The sequence below is a fragment of the Pithys albifrons genome, chromosome 3 (assembly GCF_047495875.1).
Source record: "Pithys albifrons albifrons isolate INPA30051 chromosome 3, PitAlb_v1, whole genome shotgun sequence".
In the NCBI taxonomy this organism is placed as follows: domain Eukaryota; kingdom Metazoa; phylum Chordata; class Aves; order Passeriformes; family Thamnophilidae; genus Pithys; species Pithys albifrons.
Genome location: NC_092460.1, coordinates 51977701 through 51989501, shown reverse-complemented (window position 1 = coordinate 51989501; position 11801 = coordinate 51977701). Strand labels below are relative to the sequence as shown.

General features: G+C 43.4%; 1 protein-coding gene across 1 annotated transcript in view; it reads right to left on the bottom strand.

The window, feature by feature from the left end:
- GRIN2B (glutamate ionotropic receptor NMDA type subunit 2B) overlaps positions 1-287 on the bottom strand; it is a 235142-nt gene extending 234855 nt beyond the window's left edge. Inside the window, exon 1 of the mRNA XM_071551936.1 lies at positions 211-287. The gene's annotated coding sequence lies outside the window, so the exon portion shown is untranslated. The remainder of the gene's footprint in view (positions 1-210) is intronic.
- Between the last annotated feature and the right edge of the window lie 11514 nt (positions 288-11801).

Sequence of the window (11801 nt, the reverse complement as noted above, 5' to 3'; positions counted from 1 at the left end):
TGCTTTGCTTGGGCTCTTTTTTTCCCTAGGGGTGGGTGGCTGGCTGGCAGTGTCCCCACCACCACCCGTGGTGCACAGTCGGACAGGGCTTGCATCTATGCAGGCATTTATTTAATGAAGCCATAGGTATTTTTTTCCTTTCTCCTCCCATCTCGCACGGAAAAAGATTCACACTTAGAGCTGTCATAAAATCCAGACCCACATACATACCAGCAAATCCTGCTTCAAGCACTCGGGTTGCTCTGAGCAGCTACTGCCCCCCTCTCTGCCTGCAAGGCTGATCCGCCTCACACATGCTCAACTTCTTCAGTCTCTTCTCTGGTACTGCCCGGGTGGGAGATGCGGGGCGGAGAGGGGGAAGTGCTCAGAGCATCACCCTAAAAATACATTTTCAAAAAGAAATCCTCTGCAATATAAAAGATCCGAGAAGGCTTCCCGAAAGTAGAGAAAACATGGGAACGTGAACTAATAAAGTAGCTTAATGATTAATAATAATTAAATATATCCGCGAAAAATGGTGAGGAGGGAGGGAAAAATCAAGGCTCGGGGGAGAGAGGGGAGAGCTGTGCGAGTGAGCAGTGGGGGGAAAAAGAGGGGAAAAGAAGAGAAAGAGGAGGAGGAGAGACAGAATGGGCGATCAACTCCTCCCCGCTGCCGAGGCGGGCAGGTCTCGGCATCCAACCTCCGGGAGGGGTGAAGAGCGAGCCAGTGCCCGGGTTGCCGAGCCGCGGGCGGCACCTGTACCTCCTGCCTAGCCGGGGCCTGGGCCGGGGCTGGGGCGGAGCCGCCTCCGCAGCCCCCCGCAGAGCACCGGGGTCTACCTGAGTCCGGCGCCCCCTCGGACCGCGGATCCGCGTGTTGGACGCGACTGAGAGAAGGAATGCTTAAAAACATCTATTCATAAATAACCATGAAATAGTAATAATGAGAAGAAAGGAACAGGCGCCCAGCCAGCAGGCAGGCAGCAGAATTGGATCTGAACGAAAAGAAAGCAGCAAGAGCAGAGATAACGCTAATATCCAAATTGGATACTCCACAATTAAGCCCGGTGCTTTAATTGCAATTCTCAGAGCCCCTTGGAAGCTAAGCAACGTGAAATCATCTTGAACAGAAAGCAACAAGCATCTGCATCCTTGTCCTGCCCTGCCCATGGATGCCTGCACCCTTGCTGCCTATGGTGCTCTCAGCCTCGCCCCAGCAGGGCAATCCACTCTGTTCACAGATCCGACTCTGTCCCCTCCTATGCCTAGATTTAACACTGGGCAGCTGAGCAGAGCATGCCCACCTACTCTCCTCAACACCACACAATGGTCCTGAGGTAAGTCTACCCCCAACCAGGAAAAGCCAGAGAGGGTAACAAAGCAGACTCCCTCCAAGTGGAAGTGCCAGGTTCAGCTTGCAGGACATGTAGTCACTATAGAATTCCCAACACCCATCCTGCCAATGTCTGGGTTTTGGTAGGAGATTTGGATGGCTTCTGATGGTCCTTGGTGAGCCCCTAGAGACAAGAGCACTGAGGAAAGCCCTCCCCATGCTTCACTGCCAAGTACACTTGTCCTGCAGGATATTTTTCATTCTAATTTCAGTAAAAATGGAAGACATACTAGCCAAAGCCTGAAGTAATCTGAAATTATCTCAGAACAGTTGAAGAAAAGAACTGTAGAGTGATACTTACATACAGAAGTTGCTAATAGCTGTAGAGATTAGTCATTTGACTTTCCCATTCCTTTCACTGATAATAGTGATACAAGAATAGCAGATAAGATTTTGGCCAAGGGATGTCTTTTCCTTTCTGTATGGCAAGAAGGGATAAACTACAACTGTGCAGGTCCCCCTGCATTCTTCTGGATGAAACAAGCAGAGAAGGAGCTTGACAAAAAAGAGAGGGAATGATTTTCAACCAGCATACTACTTAGAAACACAAAATGGAGGGTTAAGAAGTATCTTAGTAACAATTTCTGAAAAGAGGCCTATCAACCAGAAGAGAGCAGCTGCAATCATTTTAAGCAAGTCCACAATATTTAAGATTATAATTCTCTGTGACCTTAAGATGCAGGAATTCACCAGCCACAGGTTGTCTTTATAAAACTACACAACTCCACACTGTACATGAAAGCCTGAGTTATTGCTTGTTTTTAAGCATAAGGCTAGTTGTCTTTCTACTTTATAGATCTTTATGTACAGCTTACATAAACATATATATGTGTATTTATAATTCTGTCTTAAATAAATCATATGGACCAAGTTCTCTATAGTGATTAGGGGTCTGAGTGTCCAACTGGATAGTTTTTGCTGAGAAAATTGGTGCATTCCCCCTGACAAAAGAAATCAGGCTCAGTTATAAGTTTGATATTGAGCACAAAAAATGCCAATCACTTCAGAATTATTTTCTTGATAGAGATTCTGCACAGCACCTAACTCCAACATTACTTTTATATTAAGATGTAGTACTTACTGTAAATAATGTGTGTGGAAGTTGGCTCCAAATAAAAATGCAGCAAAATCTCCAGTGGCATAGGACTATAACAGGGTTTACGCTCACTAGCTGGGGTAGTTTGTTTTTTTTTTCTCCAATCAACTAAGATGAATGAACTGCATAAAATGAAACAAATAACAATAGATAGGAAAGGGTTTTTCAAATATCTCTTCAATTCAAAAGCACTTAAATGTTATTTGTAACACAAATTGAGGGATTTATTTTAAATGGGTCCATGTTTACTATAAATTAAGGGCTATATTATTCTTGTCCTGCCTAAGGTAAAAGAATGTGGATGAAAGTTCTTATATCAAAAGCAACCAGAGCTGGATGTGGCAGTGACAGTGTTAGGGAGGATGTGGAGCAGCAGAGCCATTCTGCCACCAAAGAACAGCATCTGCCAGCAGTGACAGGAACCAAAGGCCCTACATTATCTCTAACCAGTAGTAAATGCTCTGCTGACTTCATAAAATCAGAACCCAGTTCCAGTGTAGTATGTCCCTAGATAAACAGGGTCTACAGCTAAGGGAAAAGATTGGCAATTAGTAGGACCTCTGCTAAAACACACACACAGTTGCATTAGTATAAGAAAAGCTATGTCTAAAAAAAGCAATTTCTTATAATCAATTAAATGGATCAATTGTTCTGGATAATTTGCACCATAAAAAGGTTTATATTATAGTATTCCTTTGAGTGTTTGCACATGGACTGCAGAGCATGGTCACCAAGAGTCCAGCTGCTTTTATGCAATGCTCTGTGCCCTGCTCCACTCAGTCAATCTGATTATAAAGTGGCCAAATACTTCCATGCCCATGTTCCAGGTCTTCCCACTGTCTGAGACACTTTGGGAGGTCCTGGTGTTCAGGTAGGAGACCTATGTCAGTTTTGGAAGATGGCTATAACATTGGTCACACATTCCACAAACAAGGATGCTATGTCATCATGCATAAAGAACAGCATGAAAAAATTTTATCATTTAATGAAAGGGAAAGAAAATGGACAAATAAGTATACAAACGTCACAGTGGCACAACCACCTGCCTGAAGGGCTCAGATAAATTTTGGAATAAAATCTTTTTTCCTTTCTTTTTGCACATGGCTCAGGATGAAGAGATGCTAGAGCAGGACTGAGCCAGAAGCTACTGGGTGGGGTGATGTTCTGATCAGTCTCTTGTGAAGACACCTGGGCATGAGGAGACCAATCACTTCATTTGCTGCTCGGAGGACGCTCATCCTGTCAGCAGAGGAGAACTGTGAACACTGTTGCAGTTGCTGTGAAATGTTACACACATTCTCTCAGCTGTCATACCAGGACACTTAGCTGAGCTCTTATAATTTTACATTGCAATAATTGCAGTATCCCCTACTGTCTCTGCCATGGTCAGTCTGTCCTAACAACTAACAAACTGCATTTTTGTCATGCAGAATCAAGAAGAGTGTAAAGTAGATTAAAGGAGAGATAGCTTTCACTGTATCTTTATAGACTTGTTTTTATTCTTTTGAGTATGGAATGTCAGGCTCACTGAAATTGATTTTCCTGGATGGTCATTTATATATGAAATACATGCACATTAAACTAAGACACTGTGGAGTTTGTTCTTTCAAATGGAAATGTGTTCATTTTGAACTGCAAAAGCACAGACAAGATTTCAAACTGACACTGTCACTTTTTTGAGATGATATATGTCTCTTCTACCTATATCACACCCAAATTGAAGAACCTATCTGTCAAAAGGCACTGCATCTAATAATAAATAGTAATTATCACCAGATGCTGTACTGTGTATCATCAAAGCATGGTACAAACATCAGCCATATACGCCATCCCTTTTACTATGCCATTTCAAAGTAGAAAGGAAAGGCTGAAGCATTGCCTTGCACCTGTCTGAGGAGAATGCCTTTTTCCCCCACCTCTAGGGTGAAAAGATCATTCCAGTGGCTGGAGATTTTGTCCCATCTCATGGGTCTTAACAAGATAGAGTTTCCTGACACACTTGAATGAATGGGAAACCATAGCCCTCCCGGCAGTCATCTCCATCCTATTCCAACTCTAACGAGACAAACAGATTATCTGGTGTTTTTTTCTAAAATCAACTTTCTGCTTGATGAAAATCTTATTGGTTCTCTCCAGATTCAAGTGATGACACTTTTTCTTCTCTTCACTGGAGAAGCTGCAAAATGGATTAGGCAGATTGCCTTCATGGTTTAAAGGAAAGTGGAAAACTGCTTTCAGTAAGAGATAAGGTGTAGCTTTTGCCAGCTTATTGCACGAAAAGCCAAAAAAGAGAGTTTCTTCAGGAAAGTGCCTGGGTTCACCTATTCTCCATACAGGGCATACAGCAGCCAGAAAAATTGCCCCTATGTCTGAAAGCCATCTTCATTGTTCTAGCAGAGGATCTATCAGAGCATTCAAAACTAAATTAAAATCCCAAGAAGGAATAGCAGATTTAATTCTAGGATTAAGCTTTGAAGTTGCTCCCAGGAAATAAATTATTACTGGATGAGAACCAACACACCAATTATCTAGTTTACTGTTCATGCTACTGAGAGCTGCTGCAAACACCCTCAGGGATACGCTCTACCTAGCCAGTCTCATCTTTAACACAATATCCATACAAAGGCAAAAGCTCAGCTAGTCTCATTCCAAGAAACTTAGCTTCCCAGCTCCCACTATTAAAGGGGAAACTGTCCACTACAGAAATACAGGGCAATAAGATTCAGTCACTTAAGCTCCCTGGTTTTCACCTTTTATCTTGCTTTCTTGGAGATAATAGAAAGTTAATAACTTGCCACTTCTTTGCTCTGGTTGTTATACTTGGGTCAAAGTACTACAGTATTGGTGCTATCATAAATAAGCACACTTATTTTTCTTACACAGAAGGCCTACATGCCACTTAAGTAGCAGACAAGTTTTACTCCATTTCAATGGTGTCTAGGCAAAGCAGTGGGACATACCTAGCTTTCCACTTGCTATTCCACAGATTTCGTCTAGGCTATCCAGAATATCTCAACTACACTAATGCAGCTTCAAATCCTTAATGCTTGTTCAGTGGGACATCACTACAAAATGAAACACGTCCTGTGAAACAAATAAGTAAAGCTAAGTAGGTCCAAGAATGATACAAGTGTCTGGAGCAAAGAGGAGTACAGACGTTAGGGATGATATTTCACTCAAACTAAATGCTACTAGTTAAAGAGTGCTATTATAAACTCACTCAGAACATTAAGTTACTGTGGGTAAAAAATAAATCCTTCGTTCTTAAAAATACACATGTCATCACTGAGGCAAAAGCTGGCAGCAGCAGTGTACACAAATATTTGGTTTTCCCTGAAGAATGTATTTTTTGTTTAAACACCTTATGACCTAAAAATACTGTCAGCAAAGCATCATTATTTTTCCTCCTGAACACATGGTTTGTCTTTTCTCCATGGATTCCGTTCAGTTTTTAACACAGGGAAACGATATATACGAAGCATAGATGAAATCCCACCCACTTCCCATGTCCTCCTTCACCTGCAAGCTCTGTCAGAACTTTTGATACTATTTATTACACAGACATATATACCAAGTGAGTATATCCAGCAAATGGATTCACTTTAATGGCAACATGGCAAAGAGGAAGCATTGGTTAGTGTCACCAGCTGGGCTCCCAGCCGGCTCAGCAGTTCTGAAAATCCCCATAGCCCATGACATCCTAACAGACCCTGCTTTTGTTCAGAAAAGTTGAGGGTCAATAACAGCACTGAATCTCTCTCTGTCCCTCTCATTCCTCCTTCAGGTGAAGCAGATGGTACCACAAATAACTCACCAAACAGGTGCAGGGGGAGAAATGGTAGAGAAGGAAAATATTATTTGTACTGACAAGGATTCTGAAAAAGGAGCAGCATGACATTAGAAAAGCAGATCACTTTTCTAACACAGAAATATGGGTCTGAAAGCATTCCTTGAAACAGAAGTAAGAATGATGTCACCAGCAAGCTGAGAGCCCATGAGCTGGAGATGTTCCCACGGGGTTTGCGCTAGGTGTTCACTCCAGCATTTATTGTGGATTTGCACTGACCATCTAATTTAAGACATATATTTTCTGTAGAAACATTTTAAAGTGAAAAATTAGCTCAGTTAGCATGCAGCTGTGGTCCCCTAAGATAGTTCCTTACCTAGGGGCAAACTAGGTATCTAGAAGAGAGATTTTAATGAGCTTAAAAGTAGCTCTGAAAACCACTGTGTCCATGGTCAGTTGAGAGCCAGCAGCATCAGGGTCACCTGCTCCTCTGCCCATTTATTTAGTAGTCTCATTAATTCAAGAGATGGGAAAGCATGTGCTAAACTTGAATATTCAGAGCCAGGAGAGAATATCTACCTTCAGCAACTGAGGTTATCATGCTGCCCCATAACCACACCTTCCTGGAAAAAAGAGACCTACCCTTGGCAAATTACTTTATGCAGATGGAGATAGATTTTTTTTGCTTGAGCTGTTTCCAAGTGAGCCAGCTGACTCAATAATTCAGCCCTCTAGCTGGAAGAAGCATTAAGATTTCTATCAGATTCCTCTGTATTCTAAAGAAAAATGCCACCTTCTTTTCTCCTTTACTTAGACATCCAGGAAGAGGCAATAAGCAAAACACTGCTGGTACACTTCAGCTGCATCTTTTAATCTACCATCAAATTGAAATGGAGGCCATTTATCTCATCTACTTTAAAGCCCAGAAGTCCATTTTTGCTCTCATGTTAGGTCTGACCCAAACTCAAACCTCAGCATCTTGACTGCACGCAGTATCAGTAGAATGTCTCATGCTCTGAAATTTTTTTTGTCATACATCAAATGTAAACCTGATCCCAAGACAAGGCCTTACTCAAATGTGGGTTATCTTTCACCTTCACAGTGATTATGATCTCAGAGCCGGGGCTGTCTTTAGCTGACCAAAGTCCATTGTCCAGCAAGCCTGCAAGTATGTCCTCTCCTTGTCATGTTACTTCCAGGATCAAAGTGCTGATAGTGTTTCTATGCCCTGGGAGTGGGAAAATGGAAAATATGAATCTCACCTGTGCATGGGGTATGCCTTTTCCTCATTCCTTACCAAGCGCTGAATTCAGAAAAGCACGCGCTGTTCTGTCCCTCTCCCCTCATCATCTTTAGAAATGTCCACCTAGAGCTTTGGCCACACTCTGGCAACTTTCCCAGTCCAAGGACAGAGGCTGGGCATTACAGTAAGGCAACATTTATTTGGAAGGACAGCTTAAAACAGTTCACAGTGAAAATCTTGGCTTCCTCTGGCCCTTGTAAATAGGTTTGCCTGAGAAGGGGTAAATCTCTGACTATATTCTGTGCTCTTTTCATGCCATTCGCCAGTATTTATGCTGTTCTGTTGTTTGGGTTTACAACAAGGCCATTTGTCCTTTGTTGTGCCCTTTAAATACAAGTACATAAAACTCCTGTGGAGCTGTGGTTTGTTGCCCTGGCAAAAGAGCAGCTGGACTTCTCTTCTCCAGCCCTTATGTCAGTCAGGATTCGGTACTCTGGGCTTGACGTGCTAGCAGGCTTTCTTGTGCTGACAGTGAGCAAACCTGCAGGTTGTTGTGTCCTTGTTGGTCATGTCCTCATTCTAGGCCAAGGATGGCCATGTGTTTTAAAGCTACCTGAAGAAATTGTACATTTTTTCTCATAAACTGCTTGGTGTCTCTCACATGACTCAACTTCCTGAGGCCCCCATCTTCTTGCCTTTGCCAGCTTTGTTGTTGTAGCACAACCTCTGCAGAGGACACTGTCTCAGTAGCATAGATAACACAAGGGATGGTCCACAACCTAATGAAGTAAAAGCACGAGGGAAAAGGGTATCACTAATGCCACTTTTCCCAGGTATTTTTGTCTTCAGAAACTCTGTCTCTCAGTTATATTATTCCTTGTGGCACTTCTGGGGATGCAGAGACAAGAGACATGTTGGGACAGGGTAATGAAGAGATCAGTATTTGGTAGAGCTATGACTTTATGTCAGGGTAGGAAAAGGTTTTTCACCCAGAGGATGCATGAGCACTAGAATAGGCTTCCCAGGAAAGTGGTCATGGCAGCAAGCCTGACAGAGTTCATGAAGAGTTTGGACAATGCACTCAGACTCATGGTGAAATTCTTGGGGCTGTTTTGTGCAGGGCCAGGAGTTGGATATCGGTTATCCTTGTGGGTCCCTTCCAACTCAGGATATTCTATGATTCTATGACTGGTCAATCATAATTGTGAATTCTATTAACTTCCTCTCTGCCACAGACTTATATAATACCAAAAGGGACCTTTACCTACCAGGAGTCACTCAATGCTGGTGGCTCTGTTGGGCTGGGCAAAGATAGATTTGACTTCAGTAAATCCAATGTTGATGAAATGGCTCCTTTTTGGCCTCGCTCTTTTGTGTTATTCAGAACAGGCTACAGAAATGTCAGCAAACCTTGGGATGCTGCTGCAGGTAACTGACAACCATGCACATTACGACAAGTCAGCAGGACCTGAACGCCTAGTGCAATGTCCATGATGGCCAGCCATGTCTGGAAAGAGATGCAAGAATTATGATAAACTACATCATTTTGAATACAGGTTGGTGGAAGTGTGCTACAAAAGTTCTTGTCCATGGGCAGAAGAAAGCCTGACATGGCCATGGTGACAAGGAGAACTTCTGAAGGTGCAGGAATCCAACACACCCAATATTGCCTACGTTAACGCCCACAGAGTGGGTCAAACATCCAACTCAACCATCCATCAGCCCCTGTGATATAAAGGCATAGGACCCCTTTTTATTTGTTTGGTGAGCTATCCCCTCAGGTTGACAGTTTGTAGAGCCACAAGTCCACAGCAGCTGGCGAATTTGTTTTGACTAAAATTGTTAGTACTCCCTCTAGTCACTACAGGATGTGCAGTGACATTGGGCATATCATGATGGGATAAAAAGTGTATACCCTGACAGTCCCTTACCCCTCCTGTGACAACCTCAGTGACGACTTTTGCCACAATCTAGGCTGCTACCCACCAATAGAAGCTGATAGCTGTCCCTCTCCACCCTTGGCCTTAAAGGCTATATGCTGACAGTATTGAATGTGTGCAAATTCATAGCACAGCATGTCAGAAGATCTTCACAGGTGTATAAGCACCTGTACCTGCTGCTGCTGGCCTTCCCAAAGGCACAACATGGGTCCATTGAGTGTTGGTCACTGTCTCTCAGAAATGATGCTCTACAGCTGGAAGACAGGAATTAGTCAATCACTTGCAGTTGGGCAAAAAAAATATCTAAATACCTTCCCAAAAAAAGTTGGGGCCAGAATTATTTTTCTCTCCGTCCAGATATACTGGGTTCCAGAGTTGAGAACAAATATGATTCTGGATAAGGCCTTGATTGTGATCCAGGCCCCCACCAGAAGAAAAGCCAGCAGCCCATACCATAGGATCCCTGACAAAAAATATGTCATATGATAATGTAATTGGGGTAATACAAGGCCTGGGTGTAGGCACTCAGGCAATGAAAAATTAACAGTTGAGATCAAGCTATTTTTGGTTCCTCAGGTGATTGCCACTGTCTCCCTGAACCTTTATCCCCCACAAATGCAAACTTTTTGGGGGGAGGATTTTTCATCTCTGAGCATACTAAAGAAAGACTATGAGACTGTAACTTCTGAAGATGAAGTTTGGATTCAACTATCATTATTCCAAAGAGGTAAATATTCAAGGAAAGAGTGAGTGGGACTGTGTAAGTGACTGGAGGAATCCCCATCTGAAATGGCCATATGTGGTAGAGGGCACTAGACCCAAGTGGATCATTCTGGTCACCAGAAGCTGGAGCCAGGCTAGTATTCAGTAGGTCCTTACAACACACAATACCACAGTTTCAAAATAATTACACTGAGTTGTACAGTTTTTTTGCTTTAACGGAAGCAGCATGGTGAGACCACTGATACTGGTTAACTTCCTGGGATACAGAGAAGCAGTACCAGGCAAATGACAGCCTCATCCCCACAAAATGTCACCAGAATCTGCATTATTCTTCTATGCAGCTACCTGTAGCTTGCTGAATAGAGCTAACTAATCACACAATCTCAGATCATAATGGTAGGCCTCAAGCTGTATGACAGTAAGTATCTTGCATATGTACAGATTATAAAAGTTCCCTGGATTTACCACTCAAAAGAGCAGTTTCAGAGTTTTCATCAGAAGGGACTGTTTCCTTGAAAATCTGCTCTTTCTTGGTACCTCGGTACACTGCAGTGAAAGGAGGTATAATCTCCTTTGGGGTGGTGAACAGCAACAACTAATTTCACTATTAACTGCAAATCTGACTCTCATTGCATCTGTGACATTTTTGTTGTCAAGCTTCTCTTCATGGCTGCAAGGGTTGGGAACTGCAGAGGTGATGCATTGACTAGAAGTGCTTGACTCTGTAGGCATCTTACAGCACAGTGACAAAGTAGCAGCAGCCACTCCTCACCACTGCGCAGGCACGGGATCACAGGATAATTCAGGCTGGGAGAGACCTCAGGAGACTGTAGTCCAGCCTCCTGCTCAAAACAGGGTCAGTTGAGAGATCAGAACAGGTTGCTCAGGACTTTAACCAGATGAGTATTGAAAATATCCAAGGATGAAGACTGCACAGCCTATCTGGGCAATCTGTCCCATTGCTTTCCTGTTGTCAGTCAATTTCTGCTGAAGCATAGAACTATCCTCTACAGGGTCTTTGAACCCAAATTTCTGATAAAGACCATGATGGCTGGATGGACAGCCCCCTTGTTTAATGCATGCCTTCACAAGTCATTAGAAGGCATGCTCCAGGGTTCCCATACCCTCACATCCCATATATCTCCTCAAAACCCTAGTCAGTACCAAGACAAGGTGCCCAGCCTTCTCATCACCTGCTCTGTCCACATCCCTGTACAGCATCAAGATGCTCACCAGCTCCCTATCCCCACCGTGGGTATTGTACCCACTCTTCTCCCCTAGCTCCCCCTTCTCCTCCCCGTGAGTGTTTTCCAAAGTGTCCCCTCCTCAAATACTGCATGTGAATGGTGACAACAGGGTTGCCAGGCAACATGAATTCTCCAAGCAACCAATCATAGCAGATCGAAGCAACCCACTGCAGATCCACTCCACAGCTGATGGACCTGACACCATTTTGTCTCTCAGCAGCTCTTCCATGCAGGCACAGTTTGGATCTACTCAAGTCCACCTCTTCTCTTCCCTTATCTATCAACCAAGAGCAGCATCCCAGGCACTCCTTCCATTGCCAAGGAGCCAGCATGCCCACAACTGATCAACACATATTCCCAGCACACACAAGCACAGAGGCCAAGGAAGTCT